Below are 16,114 nucleotides of genomic sequence, written 5' to 3'. Positions count from 1 at the left end.
GGAGATATTTGACTTGTTAAAGTAATATGAGTATTTGTTCCCCGCATAAGTCTCAGATCTCAAGGGGGTTAAAGGAGACATGGGAAAAATGAAGATAGTTCTAAAACCTGATGTAAAGTCAATTAAGCATCAACAATATCAATTAAATCTACGAGTCAAAGAAAAGGTGAAGAACAAGATTGAAAAATGTTGGTTGCGAAACTCATATTTCTGGTCGATGAAGCAGAGTGGATTAGTCCCATTGTGATCTAGGATATGAAGGATTCACAGGAAAACCAAGTTTGTGTGGACTATAGGAGCCTTAACAACACGTATGTCCATGATCCATTTCCCACTCTTTTCAGTGATGAGGACTTGGATAATGTTGTTGGTAACGAAGCTTATTCCTTCACTGATGTTTTCTCTGGCTATCACTAGGTTAGTATTGCAGAAGAAGATAAGAAGAAAACCACCTTTATGATGGAATGGGGTTCTTATGCTTATAATGTAGTGCCTTTTGGGCTGAAGAATTCTCCTATTGTGTTTTCACAGATTATGATTGTTGCATTCTGCTACTTTATTCATAAGTTTCTTGAAGTATATATGGATGATTGGAAAATTTATAGTTTTTTGACTCAATCATTCCAGTTTTCACAAGGTTGTGTTTGATTGTTGTAGGAAACTATAAATTTCTCTGAACTTAAAGATGTGTATCTTTGTTGTTTCTTTTGGAACATTTCTTAGACATATAGTTTGTAAGGAAGGAGTATTTGTAGATCCTGCAAAGGTTGCAGTAATATTGAATATGCCCCTGACCACCTCCACTCCTCACTCCACTCATTCGTCACCTCACACTACCTCTGAGGCCACTATTTCTGATCGCCCCGATCACAGAATTACTCTCGATGATACTACTGATATGGAAATTGAGTTTGTCTTTGTAAACTCCATTACTGTCCTTGAGACTTCTGTTATGAAACCAGCTCAAGAAAAGATAGAAAAGATAGATCAACGCCTTAAAATTCAGCCTCTTCCAGGGGGCAACCTCCTTTACATTACATAAATGAACAATTCTTGGATGATTCAAATGACAAAACCTCCTTTCTATATATAGGAGTCTAAGGAGTCACAATATAATCCAGCCGACCTAACAATAATAATATAAAGCCACAAAAATAACAATAGAGGGATTCTATGGGGCACAGTAATAACAATATGGGGGCAATAGGGGCACAACAATATAATAAGGGGTATAACTACAATAGTAATGGGGTAATCACTAGTATTATAGGGACCCAACATGCCCCTTTCCTTCAAAAAAGTGTTTTCCTCAACGCTTGAGTAGTTTTGGATACTTCTGCATAAAATTCTCATCCTCCCATGTGGAATCTTCAGCGGATAAGTTCTTCCACTTGATAAGATACTCTGAAATTGATCGATTTCGTAGCTGTCGAGTTCTTGTTTCTGTGACTGCTTCCGGTTCCAATATAATTTTTCCTTCCTCGTCAAGTTCTGGCAATATTGTTTGAACTGGGAGCTTGTCACCTATAACCTTCTTTAAACATGAAACATGGAAAACTGGGTGCAATCGAGAAGCTGCAGGAAGCTCCAATTTGTATGCCATAGTACCAATCTTTTGCAACACCTTGTACGGACCATAATACTTTGGTGATAATTTATTATCCTTCTTAGCTTGCTTGAGGGACATTTGCTTATATGGTTGTAGCCGTAGGAATACCCAATCACCTACATCAAAACTTCTTTCACTACGATGTTGATCTGCCTGTTGTTTCATTCTATTCTGTGCCAACACGAGGTTATCCTTTAAGAGTTGGAGGACTTGTTGTTGATGTTCGATGTGATGTTCCACTGCCTGAACCTTAGAATTTTCTCTTAAATATGATGTGATGGATGGTGGTTGATACCCATAAAGTGCCATAAATGGGGTCATTTTTGTTGTTGTATGGAAGGAAGTGTTATACCACCATTCAGCCAGAGGCAACCATTTGACCCATTGTGTCTGTTTATCAGATACAAAGCAACGAAGATATCCTTCCAAACATTTGTTTACTATCTCAGTTTTCCCATCAGATTGAGGATGATAAGATGAGCTATGAGCTAACTGAGTACCAAGACAAGAAAATAATTCTGTCCAAAAATTTCCAGTGAAAATGGGATCTCTGTCACTTACAATAATCTTTGGGTTTCCATGTAGCTTTTGAATTGTTTCCATAAATGCAGTAGAAACTGTACTGGCTTTAAATGGATGTGATAATGCACAAAAGTGTGCATACTTGGTAAGTCTGTCAACTACCACCATGATGACACTCTTTCCCTCAGACTTGGGTAAACCTGTGATAAAATCCATTGAAACCTCCTCCCAACGTTGGCTTGGAATGGATAAAGGTTGTAATAGACCCGGTGTCTTAATTGTTTCAACTTTATTTTGTTGGCAAACCAAACATTCCGCCACAAACTTTTGAATATCTGATTTAAGGCCATCCCAAAAAAATTCCTTCTTAACCCTGTGGTAAGTTTTTAAAAATCCTGAGTGCCCTCCTAAGGGAGAAGTGTGCAATTCCATAAGAATCTTTTGTTTTAGCTGGGAATTCTTACAGAGGTATAAGCGATCTTTGTACCATAACGAATCATTTTCCCAGCTAAATGTATCAGATGTACTGGAATCTTGTTGTAACTTTCGAATAAGTGCCCACACTTCTTCATCATTCTTCCATTCCTCCCTTGCTTCGTTTATCCAATCTGGTTGGATAATAGAAATGGCGCACAACAATGCTTCCACATCCTCATCCTTTCTTGAGAGTGCATCTGCCACCACATTTTGCTTCCCTTTTTTGTAGATGATTTCAAAGTCATAACCCAACATCTTTGTGACCCACTTTTGTTGCTCTTCAGAGGATAATCTTTGTTCTAAAAAGTATTTAAGGCTATCATGATCCGTTTTTACCTTGAAGTGTCTTCCCATTAGGTAGGGTCGCCATTTCTTAAGTGCATGGAGTATTGCCAACATTTCCTTCTCATAAATAGCTTTGCTTAAAAACTTTCCCTTGATTGGACGACTTTCAAAAGCAATGGGTCTTTCATCTTGCATTAGAACAGCACCAATTCCATTTCCTGAAGCATCACATTCCACAATAAAGGTTTTTGTGAAGTCCGGTGTAGCTAAGACCGGTGCTTGGCACATTGCCTCTTTAAGATGTTCAAAGGCCTTTGTTGCTTCCGGAGTCCATGAAAATGCATCTTTCTTCAATAATGTTGTTAGAGGTGCTGCTATTCTCCCATAATTCTTAACAAACTTGCGATAATACCCTGTCAACCCGAGAAATCCTCGCAGATGCTTTATGGATGTGGGGATTTTCCATTCCTTAATGGCTTTAATTTTGCTAGGGTCTACCTTAACTCCTTCATGAGATACAATATGACCCAAATATTCCACCTCCTGGACTCCAAAGAAACATTTGGATCTTTTTGCATATAATTGTTTCTCCTCCAATAGTTGTAGCACCCTGTCAACATGTTCAACATGATCCTTCCAAGACTTGCTGTAGATTAGTATATCATCAAAAAATACTAACACAAATTTTCTAAGGAATGGTTTGAAAATTGAATTCATCAAACCTTGAAATGTTGAAGGTGCATTGGTAAGGCCAAAAGGCATGACCAAAAATTCATAATGACCCTCATGAGTTCTAAATGCTGTTTTCAGAATGTCTTCAATCTTCATTCTGATTTGATGATATCCTGAACGAAGATCCAACTTGGTGAAGTAAATTGATCCATGCAATTCATCCAGTAATTCATCAATGACAGGAATGGGGAACTTATCTTTAATAGTGAGCTTGTTGAGCTCCCTATAATCCGGACACATGCGCCATGATCCATCCTTCTTGTGCACCAATACTACTGGAGTAGAGAAAGAACTTTGACTCGGTTGAATTATACCAGCCTCTAGCATTTCTGCAACCATACGTTCAATTTCACTCTTTTGGACATAGGGATATCTGTACGGCCTGATGTTTGGAGGAACACTTCCTGGAATCAGATGAATAGCATGATCATGATCACACATAGGTGGGAGACCTTTGGGAGTCTCAAATACCTTGGAATGATTGTCCAAGACTTTTTGGAGATCTGGAGAAATAGATGATTCCAATGTGGAAACATCTAGCGAACATAATTGTGCAATTACACCTCTTTGCTCCTTTTTAGAAGCTTTGTCATACCATTAGAGCTGATTATCTTTCCTGGTTTCCCTGCAATACCCCTTAATTCAACTTCCTTTCCTTCCGTAGAAAATTTGATGAAAAGTTCTTGAAAATTAAAAGCTATTGTACCCAAGGATTGTAGCCATTGGACTCCTAGTACAACATCAGCACCTCCCATTGGAATGGAAAGCATTGGGCTAGTCAATACATATTCTCCCATGGATAGCTTGATATTATGGCACTTTCCAGAGCAATTTATTGTTCCTCCATTTGCAATCATCACTTGACACTCTGGTGCTGGATATAGGAAGCAATTCAATTCTTTTGCTACCTTACAATGAATAAAATTGTGGGTGCTTCCTGAATCAATCAACACTATTACCTTTTTCTTCTTGATTTGTCCTTCTATCTTGATGGTTTGAGGAGTGGTAATTCCTACCAATGCATTACAAGATATGGTCGGATTTATTTGTTCTTCATCTAGGCTTTGTTCCTGGAGTATATCCTCTTCTTTTGACCTTTCTTGCTCCTTTTCTTCTTCCTCTTCACAATCTATGTAGAATAATTTCTTCTCAGCACACTTATGACCTTTAGTGTATTTGCTATCACAACTGTAACAAAGCCCTTTTGCTCTTTTTTCTTCCAATTGTTGTGGTGTCAACCTTATAGGTTGTGGAAGACTAGGGGCAACAACACTTCCATCTTTATAGTTGTGAGTGGTATGCTTCCTGGTTGCCATAATTTTGCTTTCCATTTTTCTTGCTAACCTGAATGCCTTTTCTAATGAATCAGGTTCCCAAAGGCGAACATCATGTTGGATATTATCCTTTAAAGACCCTATGAACACATCAATCCTATGCTCCTCTGGAATATCTTTTACCCTTATGTTCAATTTTTGGAACTCCTCAATGTGCTCCATTATTGAACCCTTTTGTTTGAGACTTATCAATTGGCTAAAAAAAGTGTTGCTTTTTGTATCCTCATAATGTGCTATCAATTCTTTCGTAAAAATTTCCCAAGTGATAAATTGTTTACGAGAGCAAAGCCATTGATACCATACAAACTGATTTGGTTCCAAATATAAAGTTTCCATACGTACCTTTTGTGTGTTTTGCACATTATTGAGATCGAAGAATTGCTCCATCTGTAATATCCATGTGGCGGGATCCTTGCCATCAAACTTCTTCATATCGATTTTTGGAACATGGTGAGTCTTCGATCCAACATTAGAATCTATGGAATCATGATTAACATTTCTTTTGTTCTCATCATGGTTTCGTTTAGTACACTTTCACCCTTGGTGACCATTTCTTGTAGCAACTTATTCATATTTATCTTCAATTCTTCCATCTTATCATCCATGCCATCAATTTTAGCATCCATGCCATTCACCTTAGCTTCCATGCCATCCATCATAGCTTCTACGCCTTTCTTTAAACAACCCATCTTAGATTCTACACCTTTCTTTAAACCATCCATCTTAGCTTCTACATATTTCTTTAAACCATCCATCTTAGATTATGTTCCTTTTTGTGCAAGGGACAGTTGTTGCACTTGGTCTTGTAATTTTGATATATCATGTTGCATTTCTTCCTCTTCTTCATGAGTCATGCTAGAGCTTTCAGGTTCCTTACTAGGTGTTTGCATTTTCTTTCCTCGGGGCATCAGTTACCGATAATAATGCTCTACTATGCCCTTTGAATTCCTTCAAAATAAATTTTCAAACTAGGCTTAAGCAAAAATTTAAGAAAATCTACACACTTTTTTTCACTTTGTAGGAGCTCGATATTGCCTCTGATGTATCTCTGTACTCTCCAATCATCTAGTTTTGAATTTCTGAGATGTGGTATCCCTCTGTGTCCTCTTTCCAATTCCACAAGTATGACCCAAATTGGATTCTCCAAGGAAGAGTTATGCGAAATCTCCCACAGTGACTTGCTTATAGACTAGTTCAGTAGAGCGAACTTGTACGACGTGCCACGAGTCACTGTTTCTACCTTTGGATCTGAAACATGCATACAAGAAACTACAGTCCGTCCTCTTTCTGTACCTTCTTACGAAATTTCAATCCGATCCCCAGAGAGAAAGTTATGACGATTTTCCCCAGGTCACCTGTTTTGAATGTAATTCAGGAGTCTTCAAAAAGACCAACTTCCTCAGAGCATATCTCCGCAAATATCACGCGAAAAGATCTAAAATTCAGACCCAAGGTTCAACGCGATTTCTTCTCAAATGGGTTTCTTTTGCGACTTCTTGAACATCACATAAAAAAAGTTATAGCGAAAATTCCACGATGACCTGTTTGGAGCAGCGAAACCCTAGATCCAAAGCTCTGATACCAAATGTTATGAAACCAGCTCAAGAAAAGATAGAAAAGATAGATCAATGCCTTAGAATTCAGCCTCTTCGATGGGGAAACCTCCTTTACATTACATAAATGAACAATTCTTGGATGATTCAAATGACAAAACCTCCTTTCTATATATAGGAGTCTAAGGAGTCACAATATAATCCAACCGACCTAACAATAATAATATAAAGCCACAAAAATAACAATAGGGGGATTCTATGGGGCACAATAATAACAATATGGGGGCAATAGGGGCACAGAAATATTAATAAGGGGTATACTACAATATTAATGGGGTAATCACTAGTATTATAGGGACCCAACAACTTCTGCCACTATAGAGACTCACGTGAAGGAAGTCATAATCCCATTGGTATCTTCACCTATTGTCCCTCTGCTGGAGCCCACTCCAGTATTGTTTGTTCAACAAGTCACTACATTTGATAATGACCCTACAAATTGTCACGAATTTCTTTCCTTGGTTTCCCAGTGACAGGATCTCATTCCTCTGCTACCTAGATCAGTTCTTGCTCAAACGCGCATGGAAATTCAGAAAGAACAAAGTCAGGACCAATAATCCTCACACCATGGCCATTCCAAAGAGTCAGTTACTAGAATACAACCCTTATAAGCTTGATTCCGACCCTTAGATACTATTTTCGTCGATGATCTACATAACTGGTCAAAATCTCACATATTTCAATTTATCATAGCTTTGACCAAGCATTAGAAGACCGCCTCACTCTTTGTTACTCTAGGTATAGTGAACTTTCTGCGACTTTTGAGTAGCAGTGACAAGAACTCACTTTGGTTACATCTGAGCAAGAACAGTTGCATGGAGATAAAGAACAATTGGAGAAGAAAATTTCAGATTTGGGCTCAAGGTTTTAGAATATGTGGCCCACCATTTCCGAGTTTGTTCCTGAGCTGCTTGAAGACCCCTCTATATATTCCACTATCGAATATTATGAATATGTTGAGTCTTCCTATCTCCAACTTATTGCAGTGCATCAAGAATTGTAGGGTATTATTGTTGAACTCCATCAAGCACTTCCAAACCCCTCCCTACAGTATCAGGTACATATTACTCAGGAAATTTCCACAACATCATCAATTCAAGATTCCCTCAAGCAAGTCATGGATGACTCCTAGGAAATTTTTAGTGAAGTTTCAGATTGGAATGGTGTGTTTGGAAAGAAGAATCAACCAGTGTATCCACTTTGTGAGACTATAAATAAGTTATTCGCTCAAGGAATACAGACTCCTAACTTGGATCAAAAGAAGAGTCTCCTCGAGCAAGCGGATACTTTGGATGCCCAAATCCACCAAATCGAGGAGGCATCACAAGTTACTAAGCATGTCTTACGGGACCTCCAACCTATCGCGCAAAATTATTTTGTCACTCTACAAGATTTAAATGCTTCAATTGAAAGTTAACTTCAAGAATTTCTTCAATCCGAACCCACTGAACCTACTGTAGAGGTCGATGAGCAGTTTTTCAAAAAGGTTGATGTTAGTTTGGATAATTAGAAGGTTGTTGTTCATGCATATACCAGTTTCAAGGAAAGTGTGTTGCGCGATGTAACAGAGTTGAGTCCTTCATTTGAAGGAGATTCAATAATGTAGATAGATGGAACTACAAGTGAAGAAATGCAAATAGAAGCAGGATCAGATGCACCAATGGATAATTGACTCGGGGGAAAGTCAATAGTTTGTAGTCGAGGCCTGTTGGGTCCTTCATTTTTTGAAGAATTTTGAAAATTTTGATTGAAGAGAAGTTACGGAGAAGAAATGGATAGATTGGACAAAAGCAACCATTGGAAAATGGGAAGCAACAGAGAAGTGAAGAATCAGTTATGTTGGGATTTCCAAAGCCACAAAATAAGGAAGTGTGAGCCATATTTTGAAAATATTAAAGATGATAAGAACAAAAGCACCATTATTAACTCGTCAAAGTGGATCCGATCGAGATTGGGATCAAGGGAGATGCATGTGAGACCAGATCAAGTGAGTGTAATATATAAGAAGAGCCAAAGGTGAACAAATTAGGTTGTTGTTGGCTCATTAATTGTTAGTTGTTAGTTGTAGGTTGAGTTGTAGATATTAGAAGAGTTGAAGTTTTGTTAGCTCTCTGCTATGTAACAATTATTTAGAGTCAAAGTTTTCTATTATTTGAAGTCCTGATATGTGTCTGTAATGAAATTTAGTCCACAGTATTATTATCTTCCATTATGCGTGACCTTCTGGTGTAACGATTTTCCCAATGAATAAAGGAGTTGTTACGAGAAAAAGTTGTGAATCGATGATTAGTGATTGCATGCCCCCTTTAAAAATTTAATAGTCTTTGCATGTTTATTCCATTGTGTTTTAGCTATGAATGTTTAAATTGCATGTCAATTGTATTGCACTCATTAATGGAATGTTTAGAATGCATGTATAATATAATGAATGAAACTCCTTCACCATCATTCTAGATCCCTTATTTCTTGTTGTTCCAGCACGCCTCAGGTGAGATGCTCCTTTTTCACCAAAGAGGAGTGAAAATGTCGGTGATAAGCTAGACTATGACAACGCATTTTGTTGGAAACCTAAGGTTGAACCCTCGGTCTCTAATAATTAAATTTTACACCAACAATCCCACCATTGAGGTTTTTAGCTAGAATTCTTTGATGATATTCTAGCTTTGGGGAAGGATTTGATAGAATGTGTAGTCTCATAACAACCTCTACAATGAAATGTGATATTTTCATAATCCAATTTTTGTAACCATGAGCATCCAGGACTTGTTAATTTGATTTTGGTAGGGAATTCCTTACAAAAATCCAATTCCACACATATGTGAGCATATGTGGGCTTTAAATAGAATTTAGTATCTACCCCTCGATAGTAAAATTTTCCTATAGTGTTAACGTTTGCAGTCAACGAGGGAAGATTACACCAATAAAGAGGAAGGTTGGGGATCTATTGTAGTGGCTACAACCATCCTCCAAATTTTTTCCCATGCTTCAATTTTGGAGCCTTCCTTCTTATCCACAAGAGCTCATCTTGTGCTGATCCAAGTATTCATGCTTTGACTTAGACTTATCTTTTTCATTTGTGCTTGTGCTTGCTTATTTTCACACTTAGTCGATTCTTCTAAGTCACAAGTTGGTCTCCTAACTTGGTCACATAGCAGTTATGGGCTTGCCTCTAGAATCTACGGAATCCTTGAAGGTAGTCAACCTTGATGATTGGAATTGTGCAGTTCAAACTGGCAGTCAACCTTGAGCTCAAAAACTGCTCAATCATGGAAGGTAGTCAACCTTGATGATTGGAATTGTCTGGATCACACTAGAAGTCAGCCTTGAGCTCAAAAAATATGCATTCATGGAAGGAAACCCAATACTGAGCCCAAAAATTGTGCAACCCTCACTAAGCTCAGAAACTGCGCAGTGCACACTGAGCCAGAAAGTTGCCAAGTTCCCCAGAACTACGTAGTCTTTCCCGGAAAATTCATGGAAAATTTCCCCTCAAAAATGAAAGAAATATAAAAGGAAAAAAATTCCCTAGAAAATAGGGATCTATTTTTAGTATCCTGAAGGAGGCACTTTCGCTATTTTTAGAAACCTCCGCCGAGTGTCACCATTTCCTTGACTTTAGGCATGCACTTCATAAATTCCAATTTGTTGAATTCTATGTAATTGACGCCTCTAGAGCTCATTTTTACATTTGATGATCAAGCTCTATCAGTCCTAAGAAGATCAAGGAACCTTTGGAGCATTGTCGTCGCTTTTTCGGGTGAGTTTTTCTTTTATCACTTTTTGTCGCTTTTCTATCTGTTGTTTGGCTTATGTGAGTGTTGTTTCACTTGTTTCTCTTCTTGGTTAATGGAATTCTAACTTGCTTTAGCTTGTAGAAGTGTTGTTTCATTCTATCATTTTCCTTTCACAAGTTTCACATTGATTTTCTTGTTTTTGCAACAACGGTCGCCATCTCGGTGAATCTCCTCACATACTTGAGTTTTTTTCTATTTGTTGAGTTTCTACACTTTTTTTCATCGATTTATCCTCACTTAGTCATCTATGCACTCAAGCTCGCATTATCACTAAGTTTCGATCATTTTTCACGCCTCCAACGGGCATTTATGCAATTCCCTTGGAAAGATTTTTCCTTGCCCAATTGGGCACTACGGAAACCTATGGCTCAAGCTCCAAGCTTGGCCTTTGGAACTGCACAATGCAAAGTACAGCCTAGCCCCAACTTCACATTGCGCAGTTCCATGGCTTAACCTATCAACCTTGGCCACTGAGACTATGCAATGCATAGTCTCTCCTAGGATGAACTGCGCATTGTGTAGTATCAAGCCTTAGGCTGCACCCTTGGTTGTTGGGACTACGCAATGTGTAGTTCCCATAACCTGCTAGTCCATATTGTATATGAAAATTGAGCAATCAATCTCATCAGATGCCCGGATTACTGCTTGATCATTTTTTGAAGTTAGATTTACAAGAGCTAATGTCTACTTGCCATGAGTGTCCTTTCTGTCCCACAAGTACCACACTCATGAACCACTTCTCTCCCGCAGTCATTGTTACCATGAAACTAAAGAGAGATGATTCAAGAGAGACCAATAAAAGAAATATTGGGGAAGCAGTTGAGAAAGCGCCAGTTAACTTGATAATATATGCAGACACTCAACTATTCATAGAAAAGGAGTCAACATTAACATGGCAGCAAGTCTAGAAGCAATAGCAGAAAGCATCAATCCAGTACAAGATCAAGGAAAGAGAAAGTTGCTAACATAATAGAGGGAGAACAAAGCTTCAAAGTGAAAGCAGATTCAATATCGATCCAGGTGGATGTTGGTGGCCACCCACCTATCCCACTTGGACCCCCACAACTGTCTCTTTCAGCTTTTCAGTTTATGAAATTGTAGCACAATTTAATATTTTAGCAGTTTTTCGGGTCCTGAACTTTCGTAGCCGTTTTGATTCCCTAAATGACGTTTTTTGGGAAATATGGGAGCAACATGGGTCCATGGACCAATGTTTCTCTTCCCAAATTTTTAGTGCTAGGATAGATCTTTCCAACGAGCTATTGTACGCATCAAATGGAGATCGTATGCCAAAGTTACGACCCCGGGAAGTTGATGTACCAATTTACCCAAATAGGGCCCACAATTTGGCGTTTCATCTTCTAGGGTTAGGTTTTTGGATGTTAAGGGTTTTCCTTTGTTTCTCAACAATAAATAGGCCTTCAAGCCTCATTATAACACAATTCACAGGCATGTAGCTGCCACATCTCTTCTCAGAGATACGCTATCATTGCCCTAGCTAGTTTATTTCCATTTCTGTTTGTAAGCATATTTTAGTAATTTACATTAATGAAATGAAGTATTATTTCCGTTGCATCTTTGTGTTTATGGTTATCTTTGTAATTTGTTGCATTCCTGTTTAAATCTGGATCAGTGGTATCAGAGCGGTCTGCTTTTTCTCTATTTTTCTTTGCATGTCCCCAACGAGGTCGGGACATAAGGAGTTAGGGCTTGAACTGGTTGAACCTTTGCAAGACCAGTCTCACAAATCTCAATGGCCTCCCATGGTGGATGAAAAGAAAGACGAGGGGGCAGGAGATCCCATCAAAATCTTGCTCGAAGAAGCCCTCGAGCGACAAAGGAACGCGATGATGGACAACTTTGCCCAAATCCTTCAGCGGCTACCCAGAGGCGATGCATTGGCTTCCAACAGCTACTCTGGAAACACCACACTATTTAAGGTAGAAGTTAATTTTGAAATACCCATATTCGAGGGTCAGATTGACACAGATGTCATAGATAAATGGTTAAATTTGCTAGAAGGGTATTTTTCTGTACATGAATTTTCGAGTCAGGAAAAGATTGTTTTCGCTCTTCTCAAAGTAGCCCCCCACATCAAGGACTAGTGGGAAACCTACTGCGAGTAGAAAGATGAAAGTACAAGCTCACTATTTTGAACCACACCCACTTGGAATTCATTCCAGGATGCCATCAAGGAGCAGTACTACCCTGTCAAAAGCTATGAGGACAAATACATAAAGTGGACCACGCTGCGACAGGGAAGGGACCAAGATGTGCCGGAGTTCACAAACATTTTTCATACCCTTCACACACAGTTGGGTATCAAGGATTCTAAGCTGCATTTGGTACTCAAATACCGCGGTTTCCTACACAGGTACATCCAGGAAAGATGGAGTTCCTGAACATCTCCTCGCTCGTCACAACGTACTGATACGCTGTCAAAATCAAGCAGAAGTTCAAACAGAAGAAGCGAGACTTTGGATCTGCGAATTTGAAGACCAAAGGACAAAGCCAAGGCGGGGTGACCCAAGACAACCCGTCAAAGCCGCAAGAAAAGAACAACACCACGAAGTCGAAGAAGGACACAGGAAAGTGGTGTGAGTTCCATAAGAGCCCCACTCACAACACAAGTGAGTGTTGGACCAAGCAATCGCTGGTGGCCGAGTTGAAGGCTTCTGAATCAGATGCATGTTTCGACCCTGAGTCAGAACCCAACAAGGGGAATGGCGAAGGGAAGCAGATTATTGACACGGAGCCCAGCGCCATTGTTGCAACCGCCAAGATCTAAAGGAGGGGGAGCATCTTTTCCACTCACAGATGTGGGTGAAGGGTTTGCTGCTGCAATTCCTTGTCGACAGTGGCAGCCAAAAGAACCTCATTTCAACAGAGGTCATGAAGCAGTTGGGCCTACCGACTACACCACACTTGCAACCATACAGTATTGGGTGGCTTCACCAAGTACAAGATCTCTAAGTTCACCAATAGTGTCGCCTTCCTTACAGCATCAAACCCTTCATAGACGAGGTAATGTGTGATGTTACACCTTTGGATGTTTGTGATGTACTATTAGGCCAGCCATACTTGTGGAGGCGACATGTTGTGTATGATTCAAGGCCTTGTATTGTCATTATTTCTTTGTGTAATTCATTATACAAGATACCAGAGGTAACCCCACCTACTGCCACCTCTTTGATCACTGCCAAGAAAGGCAGCAAGCTCATCTCCTAGACTAGGAAATTCATTTTCTGTTTGGTTTGCTCCCAAAGTAAGGGGAAGATCATCACCACATCCATGACCCCACGAAGGGTTCCTCCACGTAACAGCAGCAGCAGAGGGATACGGTCATGACAGAACACAGGAACAACTTCTCCTCACCCACAGGGGTACCACAAAAGCTTCAGGTGGGCAACAAAGTCTGGTTGAATATGCAGAAAGAATGCCTTACAAGAACCCATCAGAAGCTCCAACCACGCCGACATGGTCCTTACACCATTACAAAGGCTATGGGAAATAATTCTTTGGAGCACAACATTCTTCCATTCCTTCGCTTGCACCAAGTGTTCAATATGGAACGCCCTTTAGCATGCCTCCCACCATTACTAGACTGTCAGAGATTGCAGAACAACTCTCCAAGGACTAAGTTCAGCAGATGGAGGAACTCAACGCAATGGGGACCATTACTTCCTAAGGGGGGAGGAATGATCCAGGTGGATGTTGGTGGCCACCCCCCTATCTCACTTGGACCCCCACAACTGTCTCTTTCAGTTTTTTATTTTCCGTAATTGTAGCACAATTTACTATTTTTAGCATTTTTTTGATCTTGAACTTCCAAAGCCGTTTTGAGGCCCTAAACGACATTTTTTGGGAAATCTGGGAGCAACATCGGTCGGGTCCATGGACCGATGTTGCTCTTCCCAAAGCTTTAGTGCTCGAATAGATATTTCCAACGAGCTATTTTACGCGTCAAACAGAGATCATATGCCAAAGTTACTACCCCGGGAAGTTGATGTACCAATTTACCCAAACGGGGCCCACATTTTGTCGTTTCATATTCTAGGGTTAGGTTTTTGGATGTTAAGAGTTTTCCATTGTTTCTCAACAATAAATAGGCATTCGAGCCTCATTGTCACACAGCTCAGAGGCATGTAGTCGCCACATCTCTTCTCAGAGATAAGCTACCATCGCCCTAGCTGGTTTATTTCCATTTCTGTTTGTAAGCATATTTCCGTATTTTACATTAATGAAATGAAGTATTATTTCTGCTGCATATTTGTGTTTATGGTTATCTCTGTAATTTGTTGTGTTCTTGTTTAAATCCAGATCAAATATTCATGCAGGCAACTTTGCAGCAGAAGCAAAAGGAAGCAGAGGATACAGAGAGCAGAGCGGAGGAAGAGAGAAAAGTAGAGCTTGCAGGCAATAGTACTGAGATCGAAGTAAGAAAAAGAAGAAGTTCAAGGAAGAAAAAGAGCTGAGGAGGGAATGAGAAGATAAGTAGAAGCAGGAAGAAGAACAAAGGAAAGGCGTGATGACAGATGAAACAACATCGATACAGGTTGAAGATCCGTAACAAATAGTAGTCGAGGAGGAAGGTGAACAGATGCAGGATTGGGAGATTTCTCAGCAGATTGAGAAATTGATTGAAGTGACAGACATGGATTTGGAACAGGAGCCACAACATGAAGATTTTGACTTGATGTCAAGAGAACCACAGGTCATCCCTCAGTCTCCACCACCTCCAGTAGCAGAGTCAGTCCAGAATGAGCAAGGAGATCTAGTTCTCCTTGATGATGATCTAACCATGGATGTGTACAATCTATCATTCGATGATTACCATAAGAGGATTGTACAAGTGCAGAGGAGGCACTTTTCGGATGATCACGCTTCACATGCATTCATCAAAGAAAGGGTGATAGTGTCGGATACCAGGAAGAATCCAACTACCAGTTTCGAAGCCAGCTTGGCCTATTTAGGAGCAACAAGATGAAATGTCGAATATTTGACGGTTGAGAATGAGCAACTAGCACATAACCTACAGGCTACTAGGTAAGAGGTTGAACAATTTCAAGCAGTAGCGGAAAATGAAGTTTTCGCATTAGGGAAGATGAGAGAAATGATACTTGTTGAAGTATTAACACTTGGAAAAACCATGCAGAAGCTCTATGATAGGTTCGTCACCGTGCATAAAGAAATTGTCCATTTACATGGGCTACAAAAATAGAGCAAAGAGTTCGTTAAAAAACTCAAAAACATACATGCTGCCATCACCTATGTGCAGGAGTGGAAAATATAGTACAAAGGGGCCCCGCTTGACTTAGTGAAAAAATGAAGCCATAGGTAGAGCTGGAGAAAGCGAAGGTTCGAATGTTGTTTCAGAACAACAAGGAACTCACCTCATTCATTGGAAACACACAGGCCTCATATGTACGGTTGTATAGTAGTTTGGATGTCTTGGTGAGAACACACCAGATCCCATTAATCAGTTCCCCCACCAAAGCTAAACACAAGAACCAAGTCCGCCTGGAGGTCGAAGAGTACTTGGATCAGCTAAGACAATATGCCACCAAGGAAGACTTGGAGTTGAGCTCACACAACATTCATAAGTTCATTGGTGGTCTCGTCAAAGTCAAAACAATGTTGCTCATGCTTCAGAACGAGTTGGACATAGGTTCCAAGACATTTTACCTAGATGCCATGGAGGCTAGATTCTTCTTCTAGCAAGACGCTGCTAAGCAGTTTGGGGACACC

This window comes from Pinus tabuliformis, chromosome J (genome assembly GCF_031772625.1).
Source record: "Pinus tabuliformis cultivar Carrire ecotype Pingquan chromosome J, CPIR1, whole genome shotgun sequence".
Taxonomy (NCBI): Eukaryota; Viridiplantae; Streptophyta; class Pinopsida; order Pinales; family Pinaceae; genus Pinus; species Pinus tabuliformis.
The sequence above is the reverse complement of the archived record's forward strand: the minus strand, read 5'-3'. Positions refer to the sequence as shown.